Raw genomic sequence first — 17,011 nt, 5'->3', positions numbered from 1 at the left:
GGATGTGTTCCCGAAGCACTGGGTGCTCTGCTTTCAGCGCGCCCGGCGTTCCGGCAAGCAGGCTATTATCCGCAGCCTAGACAGCCCTGTGGGAACTCCCGCAGGGCTGCCTAGGCTGTGGATGTCTTCCTGAAGCCTGGAGAGCGAGAGGTTCTGCTTTCTGCAGAGTTCCCAAGAGAGCTTATGCATGTACATGTTGTAAGCATGTAGCTCTTCCTCAGCTTTTGCTGACTGTTCGTGGAATGGTGAGGGCAGCAGGTGCAATCAACTGAAGCCAGAACTCTCATAGCCAGTAACAATGGGTTCCAATATGACATTTCAGTTGGTTGGAATCTGTTGGCAGGCACTTACTATCTTCCTATTTTTGCATTATGTAATGTTATGCTTTGTTTTTAGAGTTATATAAGCAGGCCAGAGGTAATGCCTCAAATGGAAACTGCTTTAGATGCTACATTTGTACGAGCACCTATAAAAGTGTCGTTCACTTAATTCTTGCCAGCAAAACACTTATATATATTTCAAGCATGGGTAGTCCTATTACTTTAAGTGCTTTGCTGGGTAAGCTGAGAGTTTTCCTTCACATGCAGTACTGGTTTTTAATTGATGCTTATTTGAAGCTGAATTGAAGGCTCTTGGTAAAGGTTTGTCTACTGCTTAGGCACGACATTTGTAAGTGTTTATAGCTGGAACAGCATAGTTATAATGAAATAGATGATTAAAAAATACAGTTCAGTGAAGTGGACCAAAGCAAAGTTAAACTAGAATTTATTCCCACAAGACTTAAATCCAGAAACTGAAGTTTGCAAGGAAACACAAAATGCAAAACTCAGAATATCTTAAGCAAAACCATAATAAGATCCATTGTGTGACATATTGAAAATGTCAGATGTAGGATAATATTGACATTTCTTATTTCAGTGTTATTTTGAACAATATTTTTAGCTTTATCTTCCACCAAATTACATCCAAAGTCATCTAAGGCAGCATTTTTAAAGAGCTCGTTGATGGGAAATCCTTAACTTGATCATGATTTCAATAACTGCTTATGTTTACCATCCAAATCTGTACTTGAGTCACACAGGGTAGAATTCCACTAAGTTCTGTTTAGAGTACACCCACTGAAATGAATGAAGATGGCTAAGTTAGGTCCATAAATTTCAATGTGTGTGATCTGAGTAATACCACTCAAAAATATCACCCAAAGTAATTTGTTTATGTCTGGATTTCAACTAGTTTGCAGACATGAAATTTACCGAATGTGGTAAATTCAGAGCTAGTGCTCTGAATATAGAACCATAGTGTTGGAACAAGACCTAGGTTATCTGGGTTCAAATCCCCACACAGCCAGAAAACTCACTTGTTGACCTTGGGCCAGTCCCAGTCTGTCAGCCTAACTTACCTTATGGGCTTGCTGTGAGGATAACCATGTGCAGGGAGAGAACCAGGGGGTGCTGGTGGTGGCAGGCTACAATGTGATAATAAATAAATAAATTATTGTCACTAAAACAGTTCTGCCTGGAAAAATGGCCACCACTTAGTTCCTGGAATTCTGGAGTAAGGATATGGGAGCCAGCTCATCATCTAGCCTGATAAGAGAACCGTTCCCCGCTGAATTGTATATAAGTCAGATTTCTTGAAGGACAGGAAGTCCTGGGGTTTTTCCCCAGCAGGAATTCACTGGAATTCAGTTCCAGCACCTCTCAGGGAGTAGCCATTGCCATTATAAGAGAACAAGGGTGGCGTTCATGGCGAGTTCTGCTACACACACACACACACACACAGCACTAACTCTTGTTTTGCTTTGTATTTATGTATTTTAATTGTTGGTTTTGGTAATATTGAATTTATTCTGTGTTTGTTAAATTGTTGATTTTTGTCATTTTTTAATTTACTGACATGCTCTGTATTTCATATATTTGCATTTTTACATTTTTGAATGTTTGCTATAAGCCACTGTGGGCGCAGCCGATTGTGGAAAAGTGGCATATAAATAAACTTAATCCATTTTTGCTAGCTCTTCCTTTCCTCAGGTGCCATGACAGGGCTACTCAGTGATGGTTTTTGACAAGGGAGGAGATGTGGTTTGACTTTTAAGACAATGCTTCCCCATCCCTGCTTGTATTTACTCTTTTATTTCTGGTCTCTCATTCATTGTTGTTAATATTTTTATGCCTTGTGAGGTTCACCTGAAAGACTGCACACCTTGTAACAGTAGCACAGAAATAAGATAGAATCACTGTCTCAAATTCAAAGAGCCAAAAGTGCAAAAGAAAGGTGTTCCTCTGCTACTCTTTTCATATTCTCACTGAGAAACTGGATATGAAGAGAAGCTTCCCCACGCTCTGAGCCACAATGAAGCATGGAAATGCAAGCCTGGAGAAAGGGGAACCCCACGAAGAGTGGGAAATCTCCCTGCTTCTTAACAGCTGGCTAGTATGATGAGAGGCTTTGCTTAGAAGTCCTTGCAACTGGGGTTGTCAGAAAAACCTGCTCTAAATGGATGAAGACACAGAAATCCCCTCCGTTCATTTGTTCAGGAATAGAATCCCTTGAACCAAATGCAATGTGTTTGTTTTTTAAAGTCTGCAGATTATATGTAATTAATGACACTTTTTTAACATGTCACTTTGTTTGCCATTTCCTTCTGTTATCATGAAGCTCAATAAAGGTTTAGAACCCCACAGGGAGATAGCTAATTTATGGGCCATTAGCTGCTTCATTTACTATGAAAGGGAACAAACAGGGAATCTAATAACACATGTTATTTGTTCTTAGCTAACAGAGGGGCTGCCAAGGTGTGAGAAAGTCATTGATGTAGCGAGGTGCCTCTTTGCTTGTCTGATCCCTGAAACATTGTTAAGTTGCCAAAGATAGCCTACATGCACTAAGACTGCAATGCTAGCCATGCCTACTCAGAAATAAATCCCATTGAATTCAGTGAGGCTTACTCCCACGAAGGAGGGGTTAGGATTTCAGCATTAATCTGCTTCTAACTGTGATTTTTTTTATTAAAAAAAATGTTATGTATCACTCATTATTTTCTTTCCATGTGGAAAGAAGAACTCTCTCTTACTGGTAGATTTCATCTGTGTTCCTTCATTAAAGTTCCAGTAGGGAGAACCATCTGAATTTGACTGCCCATTTTTGAACACCCTGAAAATGCATTTTAAATGTTAATTTAACTTTAAAATTCCTTCCCCTCCCTTTCCCCTCACAAAATGTTTTCTTGACATAACTAAACTCTCCCCCCATGATGCTAAGTAGGGGGGGGGGGGAGGAGATAGGATGACAAGCTGATACTGAATTGTGAAGTCAAGGTAGTGAGAGTGGCAGCAATCCCAAACCTACATACCTAGGTGTAAGACCCACTGAATTCAATGAGACTTACTTTTGAGTAGAGCTTCTAGCCTTAGATAGCTTTGTGATGGGCCATGAGTCACTTTATTATGTTTGTGTTTAAGGTATCACATAGCTCTATGTTGCTTTTATCCCTCAGTAGGGAACACTAGGAAAGGCAATTGATTTGTAAATATAGTGTAACTATATAGTGTAATCTATATCGTGTAGATCATGACAACAACAAATATGTATAGTGCAGCTATAGCAAACAGTAGTGGATACAGGAATGTACTGGATGGAAACAACAGTGGAACGAAACCATTTCACTTTACAAAGAATAAATGACTGGGCGGATATTACTAATTTTGTACATCCCTGATTACAACACAGATCTACTATTGGAGTTGGAGAAAAGAGGACTATTTTCCAACAGTTCAGGGGAAAGAACCGTGCCACTGTTCAGATATTACTGGATTACAGCTTCCATCATGCCTGATCAATGGTCACAGTTTCCTCACCCCTAAAAGAGCAGCTCACCTTTATGATGAGATTCACAGGGTCAAATTACAGCAAAGTTTGTGCAATTACCAAAATGAATAAGGAAGCCCTTTGGTCTCTGCTCCTAACCTAAAAGCGGGGCACTTTTTCTGAGCATCTTTTCCCTTTGTGAAACCCAATTTAGACAGGCGAGTTCAAGAAACCACGTTCCTTTAACATGAATTAAGTTGGTAGTGATGCACCCAGTATCATCTGGGCAGCAGCATTTTGAACTGCTCCTGAATTGGGAACGCTCTTGTCCCAGAGATAGGGTCAGCCTGTTTTGAAGGGGATTGCATTCACCTTGAAAGATCAGGCGTGCAGTTTGAGGGTGCACTTGAACACCCCTTTGCTCCAGCTTTGGCTGGTATAGCAGCTACACCTATTCCTGGGGCGGCCAGTTCTGGCCATGGTCACATATGCATTAGTTATTTCTAGGTTGGATTACTGTAATGTATTCTAATGTGAGGCTGTGCTTGAACACCACCTGGAAACAACAGTTACTGGGGGAAATGCTGTCACTACGAGACCAAAAAGTGCTAATTTTAGAGATTATGTTTAACCCTGATCTCTAAATCAAGAGATTTGGAGTTGCTGGTCCATTTCTCGGTGTAATTCCAGTTACTATATCTCCTAAGATTGAACAAGCAGCAGTGGAACCAGAATCTCAGACAAACAGATGGGACTGTAAACATTTTCAACTAACATTTCTGAAAAGTAATTTATTTTCTTTTTGTATAAAAAAATGTATTTTAGAAACATGCTTTAAAGATACCATGAAACTGCTTTTAAGATAGCACGAGCAATTTGCTCAGTACAGAAGGCCATGTTGGAAATATATAACAAATCAAGACTGATGCAGCTGCTCTACATATTTATTTGCATGTAATTAACAATTTAAATATCTTTTTGATGAAGTGCCATATGTCAAACTATAGCTGGTAAGCATGATGTACTTAGTCTTCTACAGTATATGCTCATTACAAAAGCATTGCTCACAAATGTGAAAAATGTAGCCTGGCCTCCACACAACAATTGTATTTTACTAACTTTCAGGATAGAGCAGGATTATATATCCATATTTGGAGAGTTTAACACAATAAATTGGAAGCAGAGATCACATGATGGAAGGAGAGAAGGTATGTTTCTCAAAATTTGCCTTCCACTTTGCATCTCCCAAATCTGCTCTTGAGGCTTAGGAGCAAAAATTCCCCCCTCCCACTGGGTCCTCTGCTGGATCCTGTTTGCAGAAGAGCAACTCTAGATCCAAGCCAATCAACTTGGATCTGTTTTTACACTGCCTCTTACTTTCTGCTCTTGTAGATTTTTTCTCCTCTGCAGTTAAATTATTTAATAAACTATAAGGGCTTAAAATTCTACAAGGAAGGCTCAAGCAGTATGTGGACCGAGAACTCCCAGAAGTGCAAGCTGGATTTAGAAGAGGCAGAGGAACCAGAGACCAAATTGCAAACATGAGCTGGATTATGGAGAAAGCTAGAGAGTTCCAGAAAGACATTTACTTCTGCTTCATTGACTATGCAAAAGCCTTTGACTGTGTCGACCATGGCAAACTATGGCAAGTTCTTAAAGAAATGGGAGTGCCTGATCACCTCATCTGTCTCCTGAGAAATCTCTATGTGGGACAAGAAGCTACAGTTAGAACTGGATATGGAACAACTGACTGGTTCAAAATTGGGAAAGGAGTACGACAAGGCTGCATTTTGTCTCCTTGCTTATTTAACTTATATGCAGAATTCATCATGCGAAAGGCTGGGCTGGATGAATCCCTAGCCGGAATTAAGATTGCCGGAAGAAATATCAACAACCTCAGATATGCAGATGACACAACCTTGATGGCAGAAAGTGAGGAGGAATTAAAGAACCTTTTATTGAGGGTGAAAGAGGAGAGTGCAAAATATGGTCTGAAGCTCAACATCAAAAAAACGAAGATCATGGCTACTGGTCCCATCACCTCCTGGCAAATAGAAGGGGAAGAAATGGAGGCAGTGAGAGATTTTACTTTCTTGGGCTCCATGATCACTGCAGAGGGTGACAGCAGCCACGAAATTAAAAGACGCCTGCTTCTTGGGAGAAGGGCAATGACAGGCCTAGACAGCATCTTGAGAAGTAGAGACATCACCTTGCCAACAAAGGTCCGTATAGTTAAAGCTATGGTTTTCCCAGTAGTGATGTATGGAAGTGAGAGCTGGACCATAAAAAAGGCTGATCGCCGAAGAATTGATGCTTTTGAATTATGGTGCTGGAGGAGACTCTTGAGAGTCCCATGGACTGCAAGAAGATCAAACCTCTCCATTCTGAAGGAAATCAGCCCTGAGTGCTCACTGGAAGGACAGATTGTGAAGCTGAGGCTCCAGTACTTTGGCCACCTCATGAGAAGAGAAGACTCCCTGGAGAAGACCCTGATGTTGGGAAAGATGGAGGGCACAAGGAGAAGGGGGCGACAGAGGACGAGATGGTTGGATAGTGTTTTCGAGGTTACCAACATGAGTCTGACCAAGCTGCGGGGGGCAGTGGAGGACAGGAGTGCCTGGCGTTCTCTGGTCCATGGGGTCACGAAGAGTCGGACACGACTAAACGACTAAACAACAACAAGGGCTAAAATGATGCAGTATTATTTTTTAAAAAAATAACCCTATAACAACTAATTTAATTATAACTTTCCCCAAAAGTATTCAAGGCACCCACATCAACTACTGTCAATATTTACCTTTTGCACCCGTGATATGAAGATACAAGACAACATGCACAGATTTAGTGATGGACTGTGACTTATTAATTTTGCATGGCTGATTTACAATGTAATCAACTAATTAGCTGCTATTTCATGGCAAACACTGCTTCATAGAATCATAGAATTGTAGAATTGGAAGTGACCCCACGGGTCAAAGTCCAATACCCTTTAATGCAGGAATACAGCTCACAACTGTCTCTGAATGGGCTTGAACCACCACCCTTCTGGTTAATAGTCAGAGGCACTGACCTCAACAGGAGCACAACAGGAATTCTCACTACCAATATAGGATCTAGAAAATGACATCACCTTCTTATCTTCCTTGCTCAGGTATCCCCACCCTGGCTCTAAGCTTTGGATCAGATATTCAGTTGCTCCTACTGTTCTCTGCTCACACTTTTTAAGGGTTTCCTGAGGAGGTCCTGATAGTATCACTGCCCCCAGTCACCAGGAGCTGGTAAGCTCCTGAGGTCAACCTCCCTTCATCATTCAAATGCCTTACTAGCTTAGCTCATACCGTTTTATCTCACATGCATTTAAGCAGTCTGTTAATCACATGCTTCTTTGGACCAAATAAAGTATAAAGCCTGGGCTGTTGCCCCAGTCCAGGCCACTTCCTTGGGCATCTCATGTTCCTACTCTGTCTGGGTGGCAGGAGATGGTCTCCTTCCCCACATACAGGAGACAGAAGACAGTTCTTCTCATTCTTATTTATGATGGGGGCTATGAAGTGAATGTTACAGCAAGCATTAATCTAGCATCATTTTCCAGATTAATACTTCCCACTCCCATTTTGTGTCCCTGTTCTAAATATAAAACAGGTTAATGAAAATCCTGAGATAAGATAAACAAGAACGATATCTCTGAATAAACTGCTTTGGCTGATTACCTGTTTAATATAAATGTAGCCCTTGTGAGAGATGGGGGGGGGGAGGGGGAGAATGCAAACATTTAATGATGTATTCCACCTATGGAAGGTCATAAATTGGATCCAGCAACAAATCATTTTGAGCATTGGTATATTAAATAAGTGAACGACTGGCTGAAATCTGCAAAGCCAGTGGGAAGGATTATCCATCATTTTGTGTTATAAATGGTACCTTTTGTTCCTTGAACTGCCAAAGATGCTTTAAAACTAGTGAAACTAATCATAACAAGAGACAACAAAGCCAATTCATTTTAGAAGTTGGAACAAACTCGGGCAGAAAATTACTATTGTCCATAGTGTATCAAGGGTTTAATACTAAATCTACTGCAAAAAGAAAGGCTGCATTAATCCCAAAGACACGGTGAAAATATCAACTCTGTTAATATAAGAAAAACAAATGGAGCAATCAACCAGGATTCCTACGTCACCAACAGATCTGTGAAATGAGATAGCTAATGCAAAACCAACTAGCTTTCATAAGCAAAAGCAATGAAAATAATTGACCCATTACCTATACTGTAAAATACCTGTACTGTAAAATTCCATAAATAATTGAAGGTGAATGCAAAATTACTTTCAGCACAAAAAATAATTTGGCTGCAATCCTAAACACACTTATTAAAGACTAAGATTTATGTAAGACACAGTGAGACTTATCTCAAAGAAAGTGTGCATAGAATTGCTGTGTTAAAGTGCTAATGTTTTGTTGTGATAGCAGGAAGATTAACATTCTATACCAGTTTTATCTTACACTTTTTATTTTTTGCCTTATCTCATATTGTAATGTTTTGATTACAATAGCTAATCTGTTTAGTATGAAACAAATTGCAGGTACGCAGCCTTGTATTTATCCTAAGCAAGAATATGTGGAAAGAGTGTTGTCACTCCCACTCCCATGGGATTTACATTCTGTTGCATCCTCTGTCCCTTCCTTGAGATGATCCTATAGTCACATGGTGCATTCTTCAAATTATCATGTAGTAATTGGAACAGTTGTGGTATCAACACAACACCTGCAATCGGGTATTTGCTGCAGGAGCATTATTTTCTACTAGGCTACTGTGTTAATTTTTTTAATCTGCAACACTAGAATGATATATTTGTACTTTCCATCTATACAATACTATACTTGAATTAACAGTGTACAAGAGTGTGTGGGAACCAGTATGGTGTTGAGGTTTTGACCCTATTTAGCCATGAAACTCACTGGGTGACCTTACTTAGCTTAACCTACTTCAACAAGGTTGATGTACAGATACATTTTGAAGTGGAAGAACCATGTGTACTAGCTCCTTGGAGGAAAGGTGGGAAGGTAGACTTCAACACAGCATTATTCCAATTATCCCATCTGTGCAAGCATTTCAGCATGCCAGACAAAAGGATCCCCACTCATCTCCTTGTATGCATTGTTCTAGGGGTTCCTACAAGCTCCCACCCCCCAGTGAATTTTGGAGAGTCCAGGAGAAAACCAGGGGGAGAAGAAAGGAAAACTCCATTGCACACACAGGGGTCCTTGTGCAGGCTTTCCACTGACAGGGCTCATTAGATGAATCCCATCCTTAATAAATAAATATTAGATATATTCCATTTTAAATCTGTGCATGCTCATCCCAGCCTTTTCTGAATCATGATACCTGTAGCTCATTCCTGTGAGGAGGAGGTGTTAAAAACATGAAAGGAAAATATGAAAATCTATTGGGCACCAAGCCTCATGTACCTATGTCAATGACATCACAAACTGGAGCTTGTAAAAAGCCAATAGTGCAGTCATTGTCCTAAAGAGTCATTTTCAAATACCTGTGAGATGCTTCTCCAGAATTATGGCTCCTTCAGTCCTAATGTGGGATTCCTCAAGAAATTCTCAGCCCATTTTCTTAAACAGATGATGGTTGCTTTCTAGTCTTGTCTGGTTTGGCAAATTTTCATTAACAGCTGCTAAGCCAAGCTTTCCTTACCATATACATATTGTATAGGACTGGGAAAGTTGATAGTTCTTTCCTCTTTCCTCCATTCCTTACTTTCCAAAGTCACCTTGTGGAGTGGGTTTTATGGAAGAGGAAAACTGGCAGCAGGGAAGGCTAGAGATGGCATAGGTCCCATCATCTTTAGGTACCAAATGTCCCTCTGTACAACACAACTTTGGAATAGGAAGGCAAGAAAGCAAACTGTCATCAGGGAACTGGATTACGTCAGATTGTGCCCGGGATACTCTTTTTATACTTTCCTTTTATCAAACTACAATGCCTATAAAAATTTGCAGCGTCTTTCCCTATTCACATTTTGCACTTCCACATTAAATGCTTCTTTTTCTGGCAGTCATTTTAACCACACAAACCATCCATTACAGCAATACTCTTATTTTGGCACCAACCTCAAGAGGCTCATAAAAACAGAGCTACTTCTTTTCCAATGCTGTGAGACACTTGGGAACAATTGTGTTTTTTCTCTCAATCTCCAGAACTGCCAGTTGAATTTCTCTTAGGGCAATTTGTCTATCAGTGAGCGATTAAATTTTTAATTTCTCTTTGACAATTCATTGCAGAAAATTCATTAGAAACCAGGGCAATCTATCATTTCCTGTTCATCTAGTGGGGACATGGATAGTTCATTATTGTTTGAAACTCCTGCTTCCAGCACCGTTATTAATGAGAATTGGCAGCAAGTCATATCAGAAGGCATATCAGAAACCAATCCTACCATTGGGGAGAGTGAACAACCTGTCTCAGGCAGAAAGTGGTGGGAGTTGTGGAGCAGCAGGGAGGTATTGGAGGGCAAAAGCTTTGTTTATGCCACATGGCCTTTTTTGCATCTCCTAAACTTGCCTGCTGTCTTAGAGTAGGATTCTCAAGCACCCGTGTGGAAGTTAGATTCAGCTGCCAATCCAGCCAGGTAATGCACATAGAACAGGGGGAGAGGTGAGTGACAGCTTATCATTTGCCTTGGACAACATCTTGTCATTTGCCTCATTCAAGACTTTTATATATGTTAATGAAGACGCCACAAGCTTATCACGCCAGATTTTGTCACTTCCTTTGATTAATTAGAAGGTATATCCATTATGACCACGGCCTGGGTCCCTCACATACTCCTCCCAAATGAATTCAAATAACCGGAAAAGCCTGGTTGTTGTTCAGAAAACAAGCCCCCCCCCCCCCGATTCATTCAGTTATTGTATGAGCAGAGAGCAGAACCACATCCACTAGCTCCATCCCAGTGTTGATGCAGCTGCTGTCACATGCCACCAACCCCACCCTCTAATGCTTGCGACACCATACATGTAGCCACTCAAGATATGTATGCAATGGGCCAGATCCCACTCCTCACCCACACAAACATGTGGAGGCTTTTCTTCTGAACAGCCCATACATCCCGTTCTTTCCTTCAGTGCGAGCCCAGAACAGGTTTTACTCATTAGCAGCATTCAAGTTGTGGGAATAGTCTACCAAAACAAACACCCCATAAACCCAACCATGAGCCCCTTCCAACCAAGGTTCATCTCGCTTAACATCCTGCAGTCAACCAGATGCTCCTGGGAAACATGAGCTTGGCTATCCTCCTCTCTGCATTTCACCAGCAGATGAAAACATTTCTGTTTAGGAAGGCCTAAATTTGTAACTGGGTGACACGGACTAGTTAACCATGACTGCTTCTGGATAGTATGTTATAGCCTGTTATAAATAAGTTGTCATTTATAATATGGTGGAATGGGGTTTGGCTAAATTGTTTTATGTTTTTGCTGTCTTATCTACTATAAACTGGTATGTTGACTGTCTAGTCACGCAGGGGTGCCCAAACTTTTTTCAAAGAGGCCGAATTTGATGAAGTGAACATGCATGGGGACCAACCAAAGTTGTTGAGCTTTTTTAGGATTAAATCGACTGGTGGGCTGGATTAGGCCCCCGAAACAGACTTTGTACATGCCTGGTCTCGTGCTAGGGTGTGATCAGTGTGTGTGTGTGTGTGTTTAAAAAAACCCCACACCCAAACATTTTAAAGAAAGAATGATATATATCAAACGTGTCAACCATCCCAATTTGACCAGGACATTCCAGAATTACAAAAGCCATTCTGGCTTCTGACCGGATCCTGTAATGTCCCATTTTCAGTGCCACTCTTTCATCTGAGTGAGTCAGCTAGCTCCTGCAAGAGTTTGGCACTGAAAGACACTTGCCTTTCATGTGAAAGAAGGAGGCCGAGCAGGAGCCCATGGAGGAGGAGCTGGTAAAAGGGTGAAAGATTTCTACAATCTGAGGTGAAACCAGAGGTGGAACTGGTAATGCCACAGACCACCAGGCTTCCCCCACTGGGCCCAGACATCATGCCTCTTCTACCTAATGCTGCCGCCCCACTGGAGGAGAAGAAGAAGACAATGAGGATGAGGACAATGACAGGGAAGAAGAGGTACCAGTGCAGCCCTCGCTGAGCTTGCTGCTGCCAGTAATGAAGACAGGGGATTGGGGCAAAGAAGCCCCAGTTGGCTCATACAGGAGCACAGCACGGAAAGGTGCACATCCCAATTTTAATTGGTGGAACATTGGAGGGTACGCATAATTAAGTGTGTTGCAACGCTGGATTTAGGGTGGGTCCAGGTGGTTCCGTCATACAGGGTGCCGTGCTAAAGGGACACAAAATTGAGAAGATCCATTTGAAGGAGCCAGATTTTGGCCTCGCACAGGGTGCCATATTACAAGAGACTACCAAAACCCACCCCTGGGTATTGCTCCTAGCTTTACCCAGGAGTCACACAATGGGAGGGAGGGGCTTTCTGAAATCAGACAGAGAAGAAGAAGAAGAAGAAGAAGAGTTTGGATTTGATATCCCACTTTATCACTACTCAAAGGAGTCTCAAAGCGGCTAACCTTCTCATTTCCCTTCCTCCCCCACAACAAACACTCTGTGAGGTGAGTGAGGCTGAGAGACTTCAAAGAAGTGTGACTGGCCCAAGGTCACCCAGCAGCTGCATGTGGAGGAGCGGAGACGCGAACCCGGTTCCCCAGATTACAAGTCTATCGCTCTTAACCACTACACCACATTGGCTCTTGAAGCAGTAGTCCAAGCGGGAGAACCAATTAAACAGAAGGGGAGGCACTGTGGCTCTTCAGCTGTTGGACTCCAACTCCCATCAGCCCCAACCAGCATAGTAAATAGTCCAAGATGATGGAAGTTGTAGTGCAACAGCATCTGAAGGGCACCATGTAGCAATCCCTGGATTATTATTTTTTTAACCTTACTCAGACTGTGAGTTACATTTTAAATCAGATGGAAATTTATCTGTGTGATTCCACTTAAACGTCTGGCTAGCATTACCTCAAGCAAGGACTTTCAAAGCCACTTTCCATTAATAGGAAAGAAAGTCTAGGAGAGACAGGTGACCATGAATCAATAACATTGCTTCATTGAAGTGATTAACATTAATTCAGTGTCGGCATCCCTGAAAGCCCATACTGTTATCTCTAAAAATGAGGTCCATTGTGATTGCTCACCATATCCTGGAAATGTCCCAGTAGCACAGAAAAACAGCAGAATGAGGCTGCAATCACAGTCCCACTAACTGGGAAGTAAGCCCCACTGAATTCAGTGGGATTTACAACGTGAGCAAATGCATAGGATTGCAAGTTCTTCTCCTTGAAGTGGATTTTTGAATGAGTTCCAGAAATGGTTTAGTTTGTGCCTGCCACTCGGGTGCCTAAATGTAGTTTAGAGGATTATACAAAAGGTGGGGGGAGATTAAATGATAGCTGCAGAGCCCATGCTCAACTGGACTTGCCCCATGCAGCTGTTTTGCCAATATCAGAGGATTATTTTCAATTTTTCATTAGCACTGCAGTCATCTGCCTTTCAAATGCAATGTATTATATATTACCACAGGAATGAATAATACAGATTTGTTAGCTAGCCGGGAAGTAGAGATGCTGCAACTGCTACAGCTTCCTTTTCAAATCCTTTGAAGTGTTTCTCGACTGCAACAGGGATACAGCTGCTTGCGCGATTACAGAATAATTAGAGGTTGACAGATACTGTCAATTAGAGGTTGACAAAGACACTTAAGGTAACAGGGAGAAATCATGCATCCCTTGCCAGTACACAAACTGCACCCTGGTATTCACCCCATTGAATCCTAGTGCTTTTACACACACACACACACACACACACACACACACACAGAGAGAGAGAGAGAGAGAGAGAGAGAGAGGGAGAGAGAGAGAGAGAGATGGAATTTGGCTTTGAGACAATTTCTCTTGACCTTTACATGTAAGGGTCTGGAGAGAAAAGTAGGCAGTTAGCCAAGCCCTCCTGAGGACAGATAATAGAAATGCTTGTCAAATGCAGGAAGCTTGGCAGTAAAAACAAAGTCCAGAAATGTCTTGGAGCTTTAAGGCCATTCTCTTGTGAGAAAATGGATTCAGAAGTGGCACAGATTAACTGTGGGATGTTACTATTTCCCCATGCAATATTTCTGTAAAGGGCACATGGTATTCCATCTTAAAACAAAAATGGTTTAGACACATGACACTCCATTGTAGCAAATAGGGCTGGATGAGGTGCCTTCTGGAGTCCATAATTCCTAGGGCCAAACAAAATATTGCATAGAATGAAATGAAAAGTGACGGCAGTTGGGATCTAGATAATGCGTAGGGACAATTTTAACATTATGTTCTCCAGACCAATTTGGGTGGGGTGTCACAAAAAAACCCTTGTATATCATGCCAACTCTGTGTGGAAGCTTACAAACTGCTTAATATGTCGATAAGCCCAAGTGTACTTTGCTAAGGCACACAGTCCTAAAAGCCACTGATGCTGGCATGGCAACTCTGTCTGTAATCAGGCCTATCCATATGGTAAGCAGCTTACAAACACTATGACGCCACACAAAGCTGCTGAAATGCCAGATTTTGTCCCCCCCCCCCTTCCCAAATGGCCTATAATATGTCCTATTCCTCGTCGGCCTCCAGAAAGCTACATCCTCTTTTGGTTCTGGCCTGGCTGCCTAAGTGAGTCAATGTGAGCAGCTGCTGCAAGTCTATAAGGCAGGCAGGCAGGCAGGTAGGCACACACACACCCTTGATGGGCTACCCTTTATTCCACCTGAGTCCTATACTGTGACTGCCTCTATAGTCTTGCTCACTTGTTTTCTAGGCACAGCTTCTGCAGGTGCTGAAGGAGCACAGTGGGGAAGCCTTCTCTATGCAGACATCCAGGGGGTGGAACATCAGAACTCATCCACATCCCATTTCTCCTTTCATAGAATGTGGCATGGAGGGCAGAACAATCTACAGTACAATGAAGAAGCAGTGGAGAATCTTTTTCAGTCTGAGGGCCTCATCGCTTCTGTACAATCTTCCAGCAGGTCCCATGATGCTGCTGGGAGCGGTTAGAGGCAAAAGTAGGTAGAGAAACAAATGCAAATATTATTTTTCCTCAGCGCACTGCTTTCTTCATGTAACCCTTCTTCCCCTGCTCAGGCAAGCAAGAGGCATTGTCAGAGCTTCAAGAGACATTCCAGCCAAGCAAAACACCCAAAGGTGTGTGAAGCAGGATGAGTGGAGTGTGTGGCCTGGAGGACAGTGGCACAACTGGTGAGGGGGGGTGGTGGCATTTTCAGAGTCCCAAGGATCTGTCCCTGCAATAAAGGAATAACCCAGGACAGGGCTTTTTTTGTGTGTGTGACAGTCCTCACCAGTACAAAGAACCAGAAGGGCTTTTTGTGCTACCCATGGGAGCCATTTTGTGCTGGCACCCACAGGATGTGTATCAGCATAGGAGTACTAGCACCTCATTTCTTTCAAAAAAAGAGAGCACTGAACCTTGGGAGATCTTCATCCCTACTTCTTACACACATTTTGGGATATGCACTTGAATTAATGATAGTTAATTCACCACATACTTTAAATAGATTCATTACATGCTCTGCTGGTGAGGTCCAAGCACTTAACATGTTTAAATTTAAAGGTTTTTATTTATTGTAATAATGTGACTTTAAGTCCAAAATATTTGCTGTTCAAAGCTTTACACTATTCCTTCTGATTAATGATAGAGCTTTATAAATTCAATTTACTCTTTATGGAATGTATCTAAGGCAGCCTTTTCAGTATTAATTGGCTTTTTTAAAAAATGAGTCAATTTGGTTGGTTTTAAGTGAGGCATTAGGCAGCTATTTTCCCTGAGTCTCACGGCCTGTTAAGCTCAGCAGATAAAAACAATTATGAGTTATTAAAAATTGATAATTCACAAAATCACTAATTTAACACTTAAGAGAAACAAAGTAGAAAATTATTTTGAAGTCAGCTAGGCATTACAACAGAAATGTTTGAAGCAAAATGATATATAAGAAGAGTTGGGCAGTCGGTGTCTTCTAATTGCACTGTTACTTCACATGAGATGGCGGAGATGCTCAAGCAATTTGGCAAGAATATGGCCTGAACTCGGTGTCCACCTGCCAACATGTCCCCAGTATCTGTGAAGAAACATTGCTGTAAAAAGGTTTCCCACAACATTGAAAGTTTAAGGCAACTTGTTTACCTCATTCTAAGGTTGTGTATAGCTATGTCCTGGACCCTCTAAAGCCCTTTGCTTATATGGAATACAACCTTTGACCTCTAAGATTGAACCCAGTGCTGTTTTCTCCCTCCAACTACATCTGACATTGCCATGAAGTTATTTATTTATTTAATAGAACATAAAATGTCTGAGTGGGTTTCCAAGAATTCAGTCTGGGTAATGGGATTCAGTCATGGCTGAAGGAGTAATTGGTGTGCTTTGGCTGGCTCTAAATGGTTTTATTCTGCCTGTTTTTTGTTTTAATCTACAGAGACCTTATTTGAGTGTCAACAAGTACAATCTATTAGGTCGATGGGCACAAGGGATAGGGTCTTCTCAGTGATGGCTCCCCGGGTGTGGAATAGCTTTTCTACAAACTGACAAAAGTCTCCTACAGCACAGACCTTTGAAGAAAGACTGATTTATTCCTGCCAGCCGTTCATTAACAGTGTTTTTATACCAATGATTCCTGAATGTTTCTGAATTTATTAATTTTTTGCCACTCAAATGTATTTCAACTGGTTCTCCTTTAGTTGTACATCACCTTCAGATGGCTACCCTAAAAGCCAGAATATAAAATATGTTAAGAAAATAAATATGCTGCAGCAGTAATGTCAAAAAAGAAACATGTTCTTCATCTGCACTATGTCCATAAAATTGTTGGCTCATTTTAGGGCTTGTTTTATATACCGTATTTTTTGTCCCATAGGGCGCACCAGCCCATAGGACGCACCTAGTTTTGGAGGGGGGGAAATAAAGAAAAAAAAATATTCCCCCCCCCCAGGCACGGGGCTGGGGCGGGGGAAGCCCGAGCTTCTCCAGACCCCAGCCCTCAGACCAGGCAGCTCTCCGCAAGCCTTGGGAGACCGGCACGACTTCCCGCCGGGCTCCCACACCTTGCGGATATTTGCCTGAAG

General features: G+C 41.8%; 1 protein-coding gene and 1 long non-coding RNA gene across 5 annotated transcripts in view; one reads left to right on the top strand and one right to left on the bottom strand.

Moving 5' to 3' along the window:
* LOC307216712 overlaps nucleotides 1–17,011 on the top strand; it is a 427,955-nt gene that overhangs the window by 321,230 nt on the left and 89,714 nt on the right. The window lies entirely within an intron of this gene.
* The window catches only part of ANO3 (anoctamin 3), a 241,881-nt gene that overhangs the window by 140,990 nt on the left and 83,880 nt on the right, over nucleotides 1–17,011 (bottom strand). The window contains exon 1 of one of the 4 annotated variants that reach the window (XM_079963903.1): nucleotides 1,400–1,417. The exons of the other annotated variants lie outside the window; for them this stretch is intronic. The gene's annotated coding sequence lies outside the window, so the exon portion shown is untranslated. Of the gene's footprint in view, nucleotides 1–1,399; nucleotides 1,418–17,011 lie in introns of those variants that run through there. 4 annotated transcript variants of the gene reach the window in all.

Source organism: Podarcis cretensis (assembly GCF_951804945.1).
Source record: "Podarcis cretensis genome assembly, chromosome: 1".
NCBI lineage: Eukaryota > Metazoa > Chordata > Lepidosauria > Squamata > Lacertidae > Podarcis > Podarcis cretensis.
The sequence above is the reverse complement of the archived record's forward strand: the minus strand, read 5'-3'. Positions and strand labels throughout refer to the sequence as shown.